A 19094-nucleotide genomic window follows, 5' to 3' on the forward strand; every position below is an offset into this window, starting at 1 on the left:
TGTGTCTTCTCTGGTGGAAAATATTGAGATTTGTTTTCTGTGCTGGCTGTGGATGTAAAAACCACTGCTGTAAAAACAATTGCTGTACAACATTGATGTAAAAACCCACTTTGCTGAGCTGGGGTGAGCAAGGTCTGGGATGATTCCTGTCTGCAGACTTTTACCTTTCACTTTTACCTTTTCTGCCTCTCCTATTGCCAGCCCTGATCAGGAGCGTGGGGATGAGATTTAAGGTGGGTGATAAAGTGTTTTCATTTGTCTCTGTTATTCCCTGCCCTCTGGTTTTGATGGGTTTGGGGGTTTTCAGGACAAAATAATTCAGATTTGTTACTCTGAACACTCCTGGCCTTTCTTCCTGCCCTCATTCCCACCACATGAAATGATCCTCTCCCCTCCATGTCTTCAGGATTTTTCCAAACAACTTCATTTTAATGATGAGTAAAAGAAACTGTGGAGTTTTCTGCCATTCCTGGCTCAATCAGAACAGGGTGAGGGGGAAATTAAAGCAGTGAGAAGATGCAGATCCAAATGAGGAGCTCACTGTGATTATTGTGGGCAGAAAGCAGCCAGTGCAGCACACCAGGGCTGTGTAATTGTGCTAATTAAGAATGAAATCAGGGCTTTGAGGGTTTGTAGAGCCTTGGGTGTTCTGGTTCCTCCGGGGGGTGATTTCAAACACATTGGCAGAAAATACAGCAAACAGGCAGAGCAGAAAGAGGGGAAAAAACCCAATATGATTTAATTTAGGGAAACAGCTTTGCAGTGTGTTGGAAAGAGTCTGCTCCCAGTGTCTGGGTCCCTGCAGTGCCCAAGGGACAGGGAAGGTGTCCCTGCCATGGCAGGGGTGGCACTGGGGGGATTTAAAGGATTTTATGATTTTTCTGTGAAAATCCAGCAGCTCACCCAAGTGACTCTGCCTCGGCCTGCAGAGGATATTTTTTTATGTTGTGGTGTTTCCTGCAGCTTTTATTTTTGCACTGGGGGAAAGCAGTCCCTGAATTTTGCAGCATCCTCTGAGAGGGAAGGAGGGAGCTCCTCCTGTGTGACAAAATCAGCACAGCTCCATTGAGCAGGATAATTCATGCCTGTGGGATCTGGATGAGAAATCCTTTAAAAGAAAATCCTTTAAAAGACCCATTTTCCACTGCAGGACTCCCTGGGATGGGGAAGGGCTCTGTCTCTTCACTGAACCATCTCCAGCCACTCAAAAGGTCAAATCCCAACAGAATTTCTGCTCCCACTGGCACCATTCCAGAAAACCCTGCTTAAATCCAGGAGGTTTGGGTCTGTGGGCCAGAGAGAGCAATGATTTTCTTTGCCCTGCTAGTGAATATTCCCAATTACTTCATTTCCCATGGAGACATTTGGCAGGCAGTTCCCTCCCCAGCCCCTGCCAGCAGCTCTTGCTCCTAAATGAAACAAATTCTTGGCCTGGCAGGAGCAGCAGATTTGTCATTGTTGGGCCCAGTGATATTTTCATTTTCCCTCATCAATGACATTTATTTCAGGCCATACATATTCCAAGGGCAGTTGTAATATTAATAACCAGCACGGGGAAAGCAGGGAATTCTCTCAAAGGAAAACAAACCCCTGGCTCATTTTTAAGGTGCATTTCTTTTGGTGTGTGGGGCATCACTGATGAAATATTCTTGAAATTAACTTTCAAATGAGCAAATGGGGTCAGATCCCTCATCCTGGCTCAGCTGCCTTTGGTTCCCTCTGGAATTTGGCATCCTTGGCCTGCTGACAGTTTTTAAGGACAAGAAGTTCTCAGCCCTGGTAACCCAAGAGCAGTGGATTCCTACCCCAGTCTATTTCCAGACCCAGAAAAGGAGATGTGGCTGGGACATTGAGGAGAAAAACCCGGCCCTGCTGGAGTTAAATTCCAATTCCCACTGGTGGAATTGGGATTTCAGTGCAGCATTTTTGCTCAGGTAGGGAATCAGACTGATTGCAAACCCCAAATGTCTCCAGTTTGTCCTCAAAGCCTGCTTGGCCTCGTGTGGTTTTGATGCTCAGGAACAACTTCCAGGGTTTCATCACAAATTCCAAGCGTGGGAAGGAAGGAAATTGAAGCTCTCTGATGGAATTGTTTCCTGTCATGGACACAGCTTCCAATTTTGCTGAAAGCAAAAGGCCTCTGGCAAGCAGCTCTTGACATTTTACAGGGCAGGGATGACAAGGCAGGTTGGAGGGATATCAAAGAGACCAAAATGTGATCGGGGGCTCAGAACTGGAGTCTTCCCTTCCTTCTGTCTTCCTGAAGGATGAGACAGCACTGGGATCACAGGGATTCCAGAGCTCACCAGGGCTTATGGAAGGCTTTGATAGAATTGGCCCAAAATGTTTTGTTTTCACTTCAATCTGCCCCCCCTGCCCTGGAGCAGAGGCTGGGCAGAGTCCCAGAATAAAGCAGGGATTGATTCACAGGATCTCCTCCATGGATCCCCCTTGGGCAGCCCCAGAGCCCAGCCAGGGCTGCACCCAAGATGAACCAAAATGGCCCCAAAATGCACGAGGGGCACAGGCTCTGTCCCTGGGATCAGTTCTGCTCCATTTGCACCTTGCAGTTCATTGTCCCATCCCAGCTTTAGCCCAGGCAGTCCCACCCTGCTTGTTTTTCTCTCTCCAGCCCACGGGGTTTGTGCTCTGGGCTGAGATTTGGGTCATTTGTCCTTGGTGCCCAGCTGGAGCAGGAATTGTTTTGTCTCCCTGCTCTGTGCACAGAGCTCACCAACACTTAACATGAAGCCCAGAATTACACACTAAAGCAGCTCACAGTCTGGAAATAGAAAAGCCAAACCTGAGGTATCACCCCAGCCCAGGATTTTTATGGAGGCAGAGTGATGAGGAGGAGCCAGGGCAGAGCTGTCCCTGAGGAGATGAATCCTGTGGGATTTGCCACGTTTGTGGTGGGGGCCAGCAAAGGGAAAATCTTTAATTTTCCTCCTTTCCATAAGAAAATCCTGCTAAAGAAATGTTCTGGATTCAGGGCTGTTCTGGAGCGTTCTCAGGTGGGACTGAGAAAGGTTTGAGCTCCCAGGGGGCTGATCCAGGTGGATGAGATAATCCAGTGTGGCTCCTGTCAGGAAGGAGAATCCCAGAATCCTGGAATGGTTTGGGTTGGGAGTGACCTTAAATCCCTCCCAGTGCCACCCCTGCCATGGCAGGGACACCTTCACTGTCCCAGGCTGGCCACAGCTGCTCTGGGAATTCCATCCCAGCCCTCCCCACCTTCCCAGGGAACAATTCCTTCCCCAAATCCCATCTCAATCCCACCTCTTTCAGCTTAAAGCCATTCCCCCTTTCCCTGTCACTCCCTGCCTGTGTAAAACCATCTCCTCCCTTTTTAAATTCCCTTTCAAAGACTGGAAGGGGCTCTGAGGTCTCCCTGAACTTTCTCTTCCCCAGGGTTTTCCAGCCTGGAGAAAGCAGGACTCCCTAATTTAATTTTTTTTTCTTTTTTGGTTTTTCTGATGGCTGATCCCTCAGTCCCAGCAGGATCAGGTGGAGCTGGGGAGGGATTGCAATGTGAGGATAAAATCAGCTGAGCCCTTCAGGCTCCCATGCAGCTGGGAATGTCTTTACCTCAGGCTCTGCTTCCTCTTTTTTTGCTCAGTAAAAGGTAACACAGGAATGGAGCAAACCCAAGGCAGGATCCAGGTGGGATGGGATGAACCACACAGGAATCAAGGTGAAACAGAAGCTTTTCTTCATTTATTTCCAATGTTTGTGCAGTCGCTTCCAAACCCAGGCAAAAAGCTCCTGGAAAAACACCAAATGGGTCTCACAAAACTCGACCTCATGGCAAAAATATTCTTGCCTTGGCTCTGCTTGGCTTCATGAATGATTTTAAACAGAATTTTATTTTCCTTGGAGGAGGAGGGAAGGGCAGAATATTAAAATAATCTTTGCTTGTGCTTTTCACAGCAGTAATGAACAGACAGAGCGAGTCCTTGTGGAAGTCCTTCCCCTTCTTTGGAGACCTTTTTCTTTCTGCCACTTTCCACCTCTTAATATTATTAATATTTCAATTATTCAGGGGGTTCAGGTCACCTTCATTGGTTGTTATCTTTAGTGGAAGTTACACAAGAGCCTGTGAGAACCAAGAAATTCTGCAGTGGCCAGAAACTCCTCCCTCCAGCTGAGGAGCTGATAAAGGCTCTTGAATTTCACTCCTGGATCCTCCCGTGGCTTAAAAAGTGGGGAAAAATCAGGGAATTTGCAAAGCCAGGATGCTCCTGGTGTCTCAGAGGGGGCTGGAGTTTCCCTCATCCTTTTTTCGTATGTGGCCACTCTGGAACTGTTAAAAAATTCGCTTTCCCTTCAGATCCTGTTTGTTTCCAACACCCACTGGGAATGAAGGAACCATTCCACTGAAGGACAGCAAGCCCTGAGCTGAAATTCAGGGTTGGATTTTCCCTCTCCCAAGCATTCCCCAGAGCACAGAGACAATTTTCCTTTGCTGTGGTGTCCTCTAGCAGCTCCCCTTTGGAATTGTTTCACCCTGCATCCTCCGGGATGTCCCCTTTTGTCCCCAAAATCCCGGACCTGCCTCTCGTGAGGGGAGAACGGATTATTTTCTCTTCCCCTCACTCAATTCCCAAGAATCCGAGAGGAAATTGCAATTTCTGGGTTTGGGGAGGGCGAGGCGAGGCCGATGTGGAGCGGGAACAGCTCGGAGCCACCTGGCGGCGGCAGATCCCGGGATTTGGGAGATTTTTTGGGATTTTCCTCGCCTTTGAACCGCGGGGGGATCAGAGGCGGGTCGGGCACTGCTGCAGGCTCAGACACGGGGCTGCCCCGCATTTTTGGGTTATTTTTGGGTTATTTTTTTGCAATCAGGTCCCGAAATCGGCCGGGATGTTCAGAGCTCCTGGCAGGGCCTGAGAGAGCGGAGAGGCCAAAAATCCGCTGAGGGCAGAGCGGCAAAATCTTCATTTCGGGCATGCAGGGCCGAGTGTTTGTACTCAGAGGCGTTTTCATCGGGAAATGAGGGCTCGGAATTCCAGAGGCTGGAAATCCAGCTGGGTTTAGGGTAAAACATTCAGGTTCCTGTGGGATTTTCACTTCTTTGTTAATTACAGCGGCACCGGCTCGGGTTTTAATTAGTGGCGGCCTCGGGGAGCAGGGGTTGGTGCTGAGAATGTGCTGCAGGCCTCCCTCAGGGTTTGTGAGGGGAATTGGGGTGAAAGACACGGAAATGGGGGTGAAACGAAAGGGATGGACACAGGAAATGAGTGAACAGGGAAATGGTGAAACAGAAGGGGGAAACAGGAATGGCTGAGATACAGGAAATGGGGCTGGAACAGGGAAATGGTGAGACAGGGAAATAAATGGGGGTGAGACATGGGGAAATGGAGCTGGAGCACAGGGAAATGGGAGTGAAGCACATGGAAATGGGGGTGAATCACAGGGAAATGGGGATGTGCTGGGAATTCTCACCTGAGCAGAGTGCGGGATCACAGGGTGGGAGCAGGATGGGTCCGGAGTCAGCACAGGCCGGGAATTTGGGGTTGGAGGGGAGGGACAGAAATGGGGCTGAAAAGCACATTTCAGAGATTGCCCTGAACCCAGGGAAATGGGGCCTGGAGGGGCAGGATGGGGGGAATGATTCCCACAGCCAGAGGGAAGGGTTGGATTGGATTTGGGGAAGGAATTCCTGGCTGGGAGTGAGGGCAGGCCCTGGCACAGAATTCCCGGAGCAGCTGAGGCTGCCCTGGAAGGGCCTGGAGGGACAGGATAAGGGGAATGATTCCCACTGCCAGAGGGAAGGGTTGGATGGGATTTTGGGAAGGAATTCCTGGCCCTGGCACAGAATTCCCAGAGCCGCTGAGGCTGCCCTGGATCCCTCAGCGCTCAAGGCCAGGCTGGATTTCCCTTTCCCTCTGGGATATCCCAGAATCAGCCGGATTGCCTCCCTGAGTTTGAGAAGCCCAGCCACGGGGGTTTGAGGTGGGTTTTGGTGAAAAACCCCAGAATTGCGGGGTTTTCTCCCATGCTCGAAGCTCTTTTGCCATCTCGTGGCTGCCGAGGGAAGCAGGGAGGGATCGGCTGCTCCATCCCGAGCATTCCCGGGCTTCCCGTGGGAGGTGTTAATTAAACATCTGATTAACCTTCAGGAACTGCTTCCCTCCGCTGGAAAAATTAATATTCCAGGAAGCGGGAATATAAAAAAATACCCTCCGAAAGCCCAGGCTCCTGAATTCCAGAATGGTTTGGGTTGGGAGGGACCTTGAACCCATCCAGGGCCTCGGCAGGGACACTTCCCGCTGTCCCAGGTTGTTCCCAACCCCGTCCAACCTGGATTTGGAATTTCCAGCAGCAGCTGGAAATTATAAAATTAAAATTGCTTTAATATAAATAATATAAATAATGCAAATAATATAAAAATACAAATAATGTAAGTAATATAAAGAATATAAAGAATACAAATAAATAGCTAATACATAATCAAATTATAATAAATACAATAATACAAGATAATAATAAATAAATTCAATAATAATATATATTTAATATTAATAATAATATAATTAAATATATATAATATTATATATATTTAAATATTATAAATATATTTTAAAATATATAACTGAAATTGAATATATATAAAATATAAAATGGCCTGAGAAAGGGGTCTGCTAAATGGATTTTATCCATCAAGCCGTGTTTTTTTTTTTTTATACAGCTTCTCCCATTTTCCTGGAAAAGCAGAACTGCCAGGGCTGGGAAATGAGGAGAACAGGGCAGGAGAAGCCCCATCCCTGGGCAGAGAATAGGTGACAATGAAGGTGATTCTGTCAATACCTTAAGGAGGAGGAGGTTGGAACTAAATGATTTTTGAGGTCCCTTCCACGCAAAACCTACAGAGCTCTCCCTAACCCCTTGGGCTGGTGTTTCATAACCTGAAGCTTTTCAGCCAGCGGTGAAAAATATAAATTTCCTAAGCCCTTTCTTTTCCCTTTTCACTTCAGTGCACAAAGCAGGAGTTTAGTGGTTTGGAGCATTGTGATTTTCTGGCATTCAAGGCCCCTGACATCACTGCAAATTAGTCAGAAACCCCATTTAAAAATAACCCCCTTTTCTCAATAGAGCTGGGCCTTGTTTGGGTTGGAGCATCTGGGCTGGATTACCCAACAAAAAACAAATTTTAGCCCTGCTCACTGGAAAAGCACAGCCCTGCAGCCAGAAAACAGCTAAAGGGGGCTGCTGACAGAATTGCTAATATTGATAATGCTGGCAGGGCAGGGAGATTTCATCCTCAAGTGTCAGAGCTCTGGGAAGGAGCTTGGTTTGGGACAGGTTAAAAAGGAGGAATTTGGGAAAAGGGTTCAGATTACCGGGCAGATTTGAGGCAGAGCTGTCGGGCAGATGAAAAATGTGCTTTATTGCATAATTCTGCAACTTGTTACACAAATATTTATAGCCCATGTCAAGCTGTGTGCTCCCACAGATGCAGTTTCATGGGTCAGGACAAATTTGAGGCTGCATTTAAAATGAAAAAGATAATTTGGCTTGGTTTAGGATGGTCCTCTCTCCTTTTTCCTGGTTTCCTTCATCACTGCTGATGTTCCTGGTTTCAAACCACCAGAGGGATGTGCCTGAGATCCTTTTGGGAAGGCACAGACACGATGAGGATCACGCTGTGGGAATGTGTCTGGAGCAGGGCAGGAGCCTCAGAATTTACCAACAAATTCACTTTTCTGAGGAAATTCCCACATGAGCCTTTGGAAGCCTGGAGGAGCTGTTGGGGTATTTTGTGTTTTCTGTCTCTGCCGGGCTGTGACAGCCTGGAGTGGGTGAGGAGCAGGGATGAGCTGTGCCCGAGCACCTGGGACAAGGAAGGGACAGCAGGAGCCAGACTGAGCAGTCAGGGCTCTGCAGGGAGGGGATCTCCAGGAGCAGATCCCGGTGGGACACCTTGGATGGGATCTCCAGGAGCAGATCCCAGCAGGACACCTTGGATGGGATCTCCAGGAGCAGATCCCGGTGGGACACCTTGGATGGGATCTCCAGTGGGACATGATGATCCCAGCAATGGACACCTTGGATGGGATCTCCAGGAGCAGATCCCAGCAGGACACCTTGGATGGGATCTCCAGGAGCAGATCCTGGTGGAACACCTTGGATGGGATCTCCAGGAGCAGATCCCAGCAGGACACCTTGGATGGGATCTCCAGGAGCAGATCCCGGTGGGACACCTTGGATGGGATCTCCAGGAGCAGATCCTGGTGGGACACCTTGGATGGGATCTCCAGGAGCAGATCCTGGTGGGAATGTGAGCAATCCATGCCCGAGGGCAGCTGGGCTCAGCCCGGAGCAGGTGAGAGCCCTTTAATCCTTCCTGTGGAAATCAGCCCCTGAGCCTTTTCCAGGGAAAATCCAGCTCCGGGATTTTCACCCCCACAGGGAGATGGTTCATGGAATTGAACTTTAAATTCCACAGCTCTTTGTGAGCCCTTATCTGTGCCCTTTGTCCCGGCACAGCTGCTCCCAGCCCTGGGGTGGCATTCAGGAACATCCCCATCGCCCGTGGAGAAACCTCCCAGCTGCAGGTTCCCTCTGGATTGGGCTCTGGCATTCCAGGAGAGCTGGAACCTCTCCAGGTCCTGCGGGTGCCACCAGGGCTGCCCCAGAAGGAGAGAATTCCAAATCCAGCTGCTTCGTTCTCCTCCTCTTTCCTCCTCATCCTCCCTCTCCTCTAGATGGCCCCGTGACCCTGCCTGGGACACACTGCTGATCCTGGATGGATGGATGGATGGATGGATGGATGGATGGATGGATGGATGGATGGATGGATGGATGGATGGATGGATGGGCGGATGGATGGGCGGATGGATGGATGGATGGGTGGATGGATGGATGGATGGGTGGATGGATGGGTGGATGGATGGATGGATGGATGGGCGGATGGATGGATGGATGGATGGATGGACGGGCGGATGGATGGATGGATGGATGGATGGACGGCGGATGGATGGATGGATGGATGGATGGATGGGCGGGCGATGGATGGATGGATGGATGGATGGACGGGCGGATGGATGGATGGATGGATGGACGGGCGATGGATGGATGGATGGATGGATGGATGGATGGATGGATGGACGGGTGGATGGACGGGCGGATGGATGGACGGGGATGGATGGATGGATGGATGGAGGATGATGGAGGATGGATGGATGATGGATGATGGATGGATATGGATGGATGGATGGACGGCGGATGGATGGATGGATGGATGGATGGATGGATGGGCGGATGGGTGGATGGATGGGCGGATGGATGGATGGATGGATGGATGGATGGATGGATGGGTGGATGGATGGGCGGATGGATGGGTGGATGGATGGATGGGTGGATGGATGGGCGGATGGATGGGCGGATGGATGGGCGGATGGATGGATGGATGGATGGATGGATGGATGGATGGATGGATGGATGGATGCTCCCCATCTCAGGAGCTCCTTCTTGACTTGTCAGCCACCAAAATGGTTCAGTTCTGCTTTTAACAGTTTGTGGAATGACAGAACCACGAAATTGTTTAGGTGGGAAAAGACCTTTAGGACCATTGACTCCATCAGCACTGCCAAGGCCAGCACTGCCCCATGTCCCTAAGTGCCACATCCACAGGGATTTTAAACCCCTCCAGCAATGGGGGCTCCAGCCCTGCCCTGGGCAGCTGTGCTAGGGCTGGACAGCCTTTTCCATGATGAAATTTTCCCTAAAATCCAGTTTAAACCTCCCCCTAAGAAATCTCCTAGCTTTCCACCAGGTGAGCTGAGAAGAAGCCAAATCAAAAGACAGTGACACTTCCTATTAAATACAGGTTTGGGATAGTTTAGAGGAGTTCATGGGGACATTTCCCATTAAAGGCAGGTTTGGGATAGTTTAGAGGAGTTCATGGGGACATTTCCCATTAAAGGCAGGTTTGGGATGGTTTAGAGGAGTTCATGGGGACACTTCCCATTAAAGACAGGTTTGGGATGGTTTAGAGGAGTTCATGGGGACATTTCCCATTACAGACAGGTTTAGAGGAGTTCATGGGGACATTTCCCATTGAAGGCAGGTTTGGGAGAGTTTAGAGGAGTTCATGGAGACATTTCCCATTAAAGGCAGGTTTAGAGGAGTTCATGGGACATTTCCATTAAAGTGGTTTGGGATGGTTTAGAGGAGTTCATGGGGACATTTCCCATTAAAGGCAGGTTTGGGATAGTTTAGAGGAGTTGATGGGGACATTTCCCATTAAAGGCAGGTTTGGGATTGTTTAGAGGAGTTCATGGGGACATTTCCCATTAAAGGCAGGTTTGGGATAGTTTAGAGGAGTTCATGGGGACATTTCCCATTAAAGGCAGGTTTAGAGGAGTTAATGAAGCAGAGGAGAGCTCGTTCCTGGAGAAACAAGGCAATAAAGGTTTGTTACTCCTGGGAGCATCTTCCACCTGGGAGTATCTGTTACACAGGAGTTACACTGCCTGTGTCACTCCTTCATCAGATATTTGCTCCTTTTCACATCCCTGTTTTCCCAGGTTTGGGGGTCACCTCTCCCAGAGCCTGGCCACAGCTCAGGTGCCTTCAAAGCGCTGCTGAAGATCAGGGGTGGCTGCAGGGCTCCTTCTCCTGCTCCTGTTCCCACAGGTGTCCCGTGGCTCCACATCCGACAGGGAGGGTGATCAAAGGTACAGCAACCTCCACCAGGCTGGGAGAGCTCTTTTATCTCGGGCACGCTGTAAAATATGTTAATAATTGCGGGCATCCAAGGACAAAGAGATGGCACTTGAAAGGGAGGTGAGAGAATGGCACGAGTTTTATGAGGGCTGTTTGCAGAGCAAGGAAATCAAACAAATCTTTCGTTTGACTCCGAGCATAAGAAAGAGGTGTGAAGCAATTCTTAATGAGATTGAGGCCCGAGGCAAAGTGCTTTCTCTGGCTCTTTTTTTTTTAGTTTTAACTTAAATAAAAAATAAAATAAGGGATGATTTGCAAGGAAGGTGTGCCTTGAAGAGGAGTCCGGGCTGGGGGGCTCTCCCTCAGTTTGGAATCTCCTCTGGCTCTGGAATAACCAGGAATTCTCCTTGGATGCTCCACAGGGCATCTCAGAAAGCCCCAGAATTTGGGGCATGGCAGAGAAGCAGTTTGATGCTTTATTTTTGTTTTCCTGAGAATAATTCCTCGTTCTCCTGACAGCACCAATTTACTGACACCCTGAATTAGCATTTTAGCCCCCACCCACCCCAAACCCCTTCCTCAGGTGTGTTCCTTCTGCAGGAGATGCCCTGAGCCTTTAAATCTGGCCAGGTTAGCAGCTTTGAGCACAGCATGTACAAGCACTTTCCTCTGCTGAGCTTGCTGCTCATGAAAATACCATTTTATGGTGAGTTCAGAGAATTTTTACAACTTCTTTAGCTTTTAATCTGTATTTAACCAGCCCTTGGGTGGAAATAATGTTGGTTTTCTTGGGTGCGGTGTTTGAACAACCACACGCTTCTCATGGATAACAAAAAAGAATATTCCACAGATATTTTGTGCTGAAGCCAGGACAGTCCTGAGTAACCTGGGGAGAGGAACAGACCCAGGCTGGGCAGAGGAATGTTCCAGATCCCTGGAGACGTTCCCAGCTCCTGGATGCTCCCATGGTTTCCGTGTGCCTGCAGAGCCAGGGCGGCTGTGGGCTGGAACCCCGGAGCAGGAATTGCTCAGTGACAATTTTCCTGCCAGGAAATGTGTGTGAGTGCCACATGAAAGCCCTGCTCACTCCCCACGATTAATTGCAGCAGGAATATCAAATGAATTATTGATTGGGCTCTCATTAGCGCAACAGCTGGCTGTCATTACCCTCTGGTGGTTTGGGAGAGCTCTTCCCCTTGTCATTCCCGGGCTGGAACTCCCTGATGGATCACAGCCACGTTCCCACAAGGAGCAGGGGCCAATTTTCCTGCTTGCAGGGGTGAGGAGGGATCAAGGTTTGGAGGAGATGCTGAATGAATAACTGAGTGATTTTTTAATGTGATTAACCAGAACCTGCTCCTTCTCCCTTTGCTGTTGTCCTGCTGGCTTTTCCATTAAAATAACATTTAATGTGGTGTTGAGGACTGGAGAATGGAATTGTCCTGGAAGTACAGCCAGGGGTGGGAGTGGATCCAACCACAGGGTCCTGGCATGGTTTGGGTGGAAGGGAACCCAAAAATCATCCAGTGCCAACCCTGCCATGGCAGGGACACCTTCCACTGTCCCAGGGCGCTCCAGTCAAAAACCAGTGACATTTCCCATTAAAGGCAGATTTGGGATAATTTAGAGGAGTTCATGGGGACATTTCCCATTACAGACAGGTTTAGAGGAGTTCATGAAGCAGAGGAGAGCTCGTTCCTGGAGAAACAAGGCAATAAAGGTTTGTTACTCCTGGGAGCAGCTTCCACCTGGGAGTATCTGTTACACAGGGGTTGCACTGCCTGTGTAACTCCTTCATCAGATTTTTTAATTAAATAATATTAAATTTAAAGTAATTAAATGAATATATAAAATTATATTATTATACTAGTATAACATTTTATTAAATAATATTTAATTTAAAGTATTTAAATTAATATATAAAATAAATTAAGAAAAATAATTCTGAATTATCAGTTCTGGCAGTGAAGTAGTTCTTTGTAGTTGTATCTTAGGTATTACTGATTATACAGAGCATTCCTTTAAAGCAAACTGGCTTCTGTAGGTTTTCTTACTTGTAAATCAAAGTTTGTTCTGGTTAATAACAAAATGTGTTTGTATATATATATATAATATATTAATATATTTTATGTGTTAATAGTAAAAAATGTGATAGCAACTAATGTAAAGGTAGCTTAGGCATAATAGTTGGATCAGCTCAGAGTTATCAGTTTTAGCTCTCTGTTTTTAGCCTTTACCAAGAGCAGCTATTCCAAATTTCATTATCAATTTCCCAAGCTTCCCTCTCTGATCCATTGCTGTTCCTGAGTGGATCTGTGTGCTTGGGAAATGAAGGATATTTTGGCTTTTTTTGCCAAAGAAATGCAGAAATGACCCTTCAGTGAAGTCCCTCCTGTGCCTGGGCATGAGTTCAGATGCAGAGATACCAAAACACATCAGGAATATCTGAGGGCAGCTGGAGGCTCCAGGAGCTTTGTCCATGGATTCCTGCTGCCATTGTCTGTGTGAGGGATATTAGGGGGAAAAATGTCTGAAATGAAAAACTCTGATTATGGGAAGGAGTTTAAATAGTATCATTCCAGGCTGAATATGTAATTTGGCATTAAAATCTCATAACAGGATTAGCCCATCACTCAGAGAGCCTGCAAGAATAATTTCCAAGGAAGTTATTAATGTGGAGAAGCCAAGACACTTGTGCTTTTTACAGGCAGATAATGGGGGCTGGAGAATGATTTATGCCAAATGGAAACAATTCCTCATAATTGCATGAAGTGCTTAATATTCCATCTCCTCCCTGCGAACAGGAAACTGTCTGGCTCTCAATTTATGGTTAATTTGTAATAATCACACACTAAATCTATCATTGCTCCTTTGCGCTGGGGATCAAATGGAGCCTCTTCCCCTGGGAGTCTCCTTGCCAAGCCTTGCTCACCCCTTGCTGTCAGCACTGTGATCTCCTTCCCTCACCTCCTGTGCCTCTAATCAGCCAGGAATTCTGCATTTCATTCAAGTAATTTAGGAAATAAACCCCATGAATTCCCATTTCCAGCAGATGAGGAATTCCTGGATATTCTGCTTGAATCTCAGAAGGGGAAAATGCTTTGTGCTGGGAATAGCAGCAGGGTAAATAACTAAAGTAATTAAATATATATATAAATACATATAGTATATTATAATCTATATCAAATATATAATATAATCTAGGTAATAAAAATATTATAATTAAATATTAAATATATTTATCTAATATATATGTAAATTATAATCAGCCAGGAATTATGCATTAATTCAGCTAATTTAGGAAATAAACCCCATGAATTCCCATTTCCAGCAGATGAGGAATTCCTGGATATTCTGCTTGAATCTCAGAAGGGGAAAATGCTTTGTGCTGGGAATAGCAGCAGGGTAAATAATTAAATAAATTAAATTTATATAGATATATAAATAGATATAAAAATAATATATAATCTAATCTAGAATATAATCGATATAATATAAATATATTTTAATACATATATATATGTATTATATATAATACACATATATAATATATATGTATTATATTTATATAATATGTATTATATATATAATACATAATATAGATGTATTATATATAATACATAAATAGAAATATATTATATATAAATATATAATATATATGTAAATATGTAATCAACCAGGAATTCTGCATTCAATTCAGCTAATTTAGGAAATAAACCCAATGCATTCCCATTTCCAGCAGATCAAGAATTCCTGGATATTCCGCTTGAATCTCTAGAAGGGGAAAACGCTTTGTGCTGGGAATAGCACAGAGTAACATTATAAAGTAATTAAATATATATATAAAATACATATATAATATATATAATCTATATCAAATATATAATATAATCTATGTAATAAAAATAAAAATATATATAATAAATATAAATATATTATATCTAATATATATGTAAATTTATAATCAGCCAGGAATCCTGCATTTAATTCAGCTAATTTAGGAAATAAACCCCATGCATTCTTATTTCCAGCAGATCAAGAATTCCTGGATATTCTGGTGCATCCAAGGAGGGGAAAACACTTTGTACTGGGAACAGCAGCAGGGTAAAGAATTAAATAAATTAAATTTATATAGATATATAAATAGATATAAAAATAATATATAATCTAATCTATATCTAATCTAGAATATAATCGATATAATATAAATATACTATATATATTAATATATAAATGTATTATATATAATACACATATATAATATATATATGTATTATATGTATATAATATATATTATATATATAATACATAATATAGATGTATTATACATAATACATAAATAGAAATATATTATATATAAATATATAATATATATGTAAATATGTAATCAGTCAGAAATTCTGCATTTAATTCAGCTAATTTAGGAAATAAACCCCATGCATTCCCATTTCCAGCAGATGAGGAATTCCTGGATATTCTGCTTGAATCTCAGAAGGGGAAAATGCTTTGTGCTGGGAATAGCAGCAGGGTAAATAACTAAAGTTATTAAATATATATATAAAATACATATATAATATATATAATCTATATCGAATATATAATATAATCTATATAATAAAAATATAAATATATATACTATATATTATATATAATAATATATAAAAATACTATATAATAAATAAATATTATATCTAATATATATGTAAATTTATATCAGCCAGGAATTCTGCATTTAATTCAGCTAATTTAGGAAATAAACCCCATGCATTCCCATTTCTAGTGGATCAAGGATTCCTGGGTATTCTGCTGCTCAGAATATTAAAAAAAAAAAAAAAAATTGAATCTCAGAAGGGGAAAACGCTTTGTGCTGGGAACAGCAGCAGGGCAGACTCCCAGGACCCTCTGCCAGTGGGATTTTGTGGGATTTTGGGAGCAGCAGGGGCTGGGTGAGGAGCAGACTGCTCTGGAGAGGTGCAACCTGCCCAAAATCAGCTGGGCTGACGATGACCCATGGACAGGAGTTGCATTTTTCTGTTTTTCTGGTTTTCCCCCTTTCAGAACTGCTGGGATTTCTGCACCCAGCATCGTTGGCAGAGGGATTTCCCCAGCAATTGGTTTGGGTTACAGTGGCATGTTCATTTTGTGAAGCTTAAGGATCTTGGCTTGGGCTCTGACTAAAATCCCACAAACTTTAATTTAGTGGGATGGCCTGAAGTGGGGCCTGTGCCCTGGAGCAGCCCCTGACATTACCCAGCCTCCCCAACATTGTAATTTCAGCCTGAAATGCTGCCAGCCAGGGCAAGGAGCTGATTTTGGAGGCTGTAGGAATGTAAATAGCTGGGAATATCAGAGCTGGAAATGCCCAGGTTGGGTTCATCCTGAGGGGAATAAAACCCCACAGGCTGGCAGCACTTCAGGTCTGTGAATTCATCTTCATTTTCACCAGTGGGGGAAGAAAGCCAAAAGCCAAGTTTCTTTCGATGAGAAGTGGAAACAAAGCTGCTCTGACCCCCAGGACACTGTGGGATATCCCTGCAGCCTCCAAATCAGCCCCTGGATGTTTATTCCAAGCAGAATGGAATTTTTGGGCTTTTTTTCCCAAGTGTGGAAAAGCCCAGCAGGGATGTTTTGTGAGAACCCAAACCCCTCCCTGCCCCTGCAGGGCTGGCTGCCTGCACCAGGGGGATGAAAGGGTTAAAGGAGAGGAGCAGGGCTGCTCTGGGGAGGAAAAGTTCAGGGCAAGGTCTGGCCAAACAAGGAATCCTTTGTTCCCCGCAGGAAAACCCAAAGCTGGGCAGGGCAGGCTGCTCCCCCAGCACCTGGGTTATCCTGATGGGCTGAGGATGATCCGTGGACACCAGCTGGATTTTTCTATTCTTGTTTCCCCCACCTTTCACAGCTGCTGATAACATCCTGATCATTGCACTAAAGTCGAATAAACCATCCACAGAGACTGAGGGATTTTTAATTTTTTTTTTTTTTCTGTGAAGTTTGGGAAGAAAAAAGGGCAGTTCTCACTAAATATTTATTTATGGATGACTCTGGGAGAACCTAGCAGGAAACAACCAGAGTGTTCTGCTGCAGAGAGCAAATATGTCAAGCCTCTGCTATACCTTGATTTTTCTAGGTCACAGAAACACAGCCTGAAACCTTAAAGGTCATTCCTGAATATCCATAGGAAAAGCCAGACAGAGGAAATCTACTTGGCCACAGTCAGAGGAGTGATTTGGCTTTATCAGTGAGTTCTCTGAGCCTAGAGATACCAAAAATGTCTGTATTATTTATAATCCCCGTGGAATCTAAGTAGGCTGAGGAATATTCTCCTGTCACCCTTTGATTCCTCCCCAGAAAGACACTTCCCAGGCCTTTAAGCAGATTTGGAGGATGGCAGCCAGCTGCAATCCAGGAGTCACTGCTCATTTTGTAGCACTGCTTCATTTTAGAGAATATCTGAAGGAACTGTTTAAAATCCAGTACATCTCCTTGCCTTCTCTTGGATTAATGAAATTCTGGGGAAACCAGCACTGCATCCATCTGCCCTGTGGCTTCCTGGAGCTTTTTCCAGGCTGTTCCATCAGCCCAGCAGGGCAGCAGGATATATTTTATATTGGATTGCACTGGAATTAGCAAAGGCAGCTGTGTCAGGGAAGGAGTTGCAGCTGAAATATCTCCATTATTGGATAGGTACACCTTGTGGTTCCATCATGCCAGGAACCTGGGGGAATCTTCCCCTCCAAGCCCAGAAATGCTGGGAGAGGATGCTTTGAGGAACAAACCCATGGGGAGCCTTGCAGCTTCCTTCTATCCCTGAATCATCTCCTCTCCCCTGCCCAGGGCCAGGCCAGTGGTGGCTCTGCAGGATGGATTACCTGGGGCACAGGAGCTCATTTGTAAGGCCTGGATCCAGCAGGAATCCATCAGGATCAGGCAGAACCTCCTCCTTCTCCCTTGGCTGCTCTCCTGGTGGCTTTTCCAGCTCCATCTGCCAGCACCATTTCCAAAGGCAGCCCTGGGAGGCTGTCCCTGAGCACCAGGCAGGATTCCAGCTGTTGTCAGCAGGCCCCAGATGCGATGAATGAAAATTTAACTCCTCCCAGATGTTCTGCCCTTCTGCCCCATCTCCTGCCCTTCCCACCCCTCAGCTCTTTCATCCTCCTCCTGCTGCTGGAGGTGGTGCCATGGCCAGGAGGGTGCTGGGCTCCCCCATAATGGATGTTGACAGGGAAGGGAACAGCAAAGGGAGAGATCCAGGCCTGAGCCACGGCCAGAGCTGGAATTTTAATGGATCAAAGGCATCCAGACAGCCCCTGCACAAGGGGAGCATCTGGAAGAAATAATAATAATAACAATCAGAGGTTTAGAGGGATGCTTGGCATCTTCTGAGCAGGTTGGAGCAGTGGTGGGATGGGGGAATTGTCCTGTTATTTTAGGCTGTTCTTAGAGGTTTTATGGTGGAACCTTGCTGGCCAAAGGGCCTCCCAAGCCACCTGTGGGGCTCAGCTCCTCGTGAGGGGGGAACAGGACAGCTTGGAGTGGGAGTCAATCCCATCATTTTGTTGATTTATGTTTTTCCATAACATGTGCAGGAGCAGTTGCTACAACAAAGGGCTGTATTTATAAATTATGAAAATTGAATTATACAGGCATGCACATGTAGCTGCTCGTGTAATACATCGGGTTTGGATGAATGGATTATGGATATTACAGGCCAGCATGTCTGGGTGTATTTCTAGGAAGAAATTCCTGGCTGGGAGGGTGGGGAGGCCCTGGCAGAGGTGCCCAGAGCAGCTGTGGATCCCTGGAAGTGCCCCAGGCCAGGCTGGGCACTGGGGCTTGGAGCAGCCTGGTCTGTGTGACCAGTGACAGGAGTGGGGAGGGAACGGCTGGAGCTGTGCCAGGGGAGGATCAGGGGGCATTTTTGGCAAGAGGGTGCTGGCACTGCCCAGATCCCCAGGGAATGGGCACAGCCCTGAGGCTGCCAGAGATCCAGGAGGGTTTGGGCAGCACTGCCAGGGATGCCCAGGGTGGGAATGTTGGGGTCTGTGCAGGGCAGGGATCGATGATCCTGGTGGATCCTTTCCCACTCCATTTATCCTGTGATCCTTAAGGTGTTCTCTGAACCCTCCTGGTGTTTCCAGGCACTGCCCCAGCAGAGTCTGGGTGCTCACAGCTCAGTCCCTGGGGGTGGTTTGGTCTCTGCACAGGCACTGCCTCACCTGAGAGCTGGGATCTGGGCTGGGGCCATCCTGGTTCCCATCTCCTGGAGCAATCCCACGTCCTTGAGCCATGCCCATCTCCTGGGGCCATCCTCCTTCCTATCTCCTGGAGCCATCCTGTTCCCATCTCCTGGAGCCATCCCATTCCCACCTCCAGGAGCCATCCTGTTCCCATCTCCTGGAGCAATCCCATCTCCTGGAGCCATC

The sequence above is a fragment of the Zonotrichia leucophrys genome, chromosome 8 (genome assembly GCF_028769735.1).
Source record: "Zonotrichia leucophrys gambelii isolate GWCS_2022_RI chromosome 8, RI_Zleu_2.0, whole genome shotgun sequence".
Taxonomy (NCBI): Eukaryota; Metazoa; Chordata; class Aves; order Passeriformes; family Passerellidae; genus Zonotrichia; species Zonotrichia leucophrys.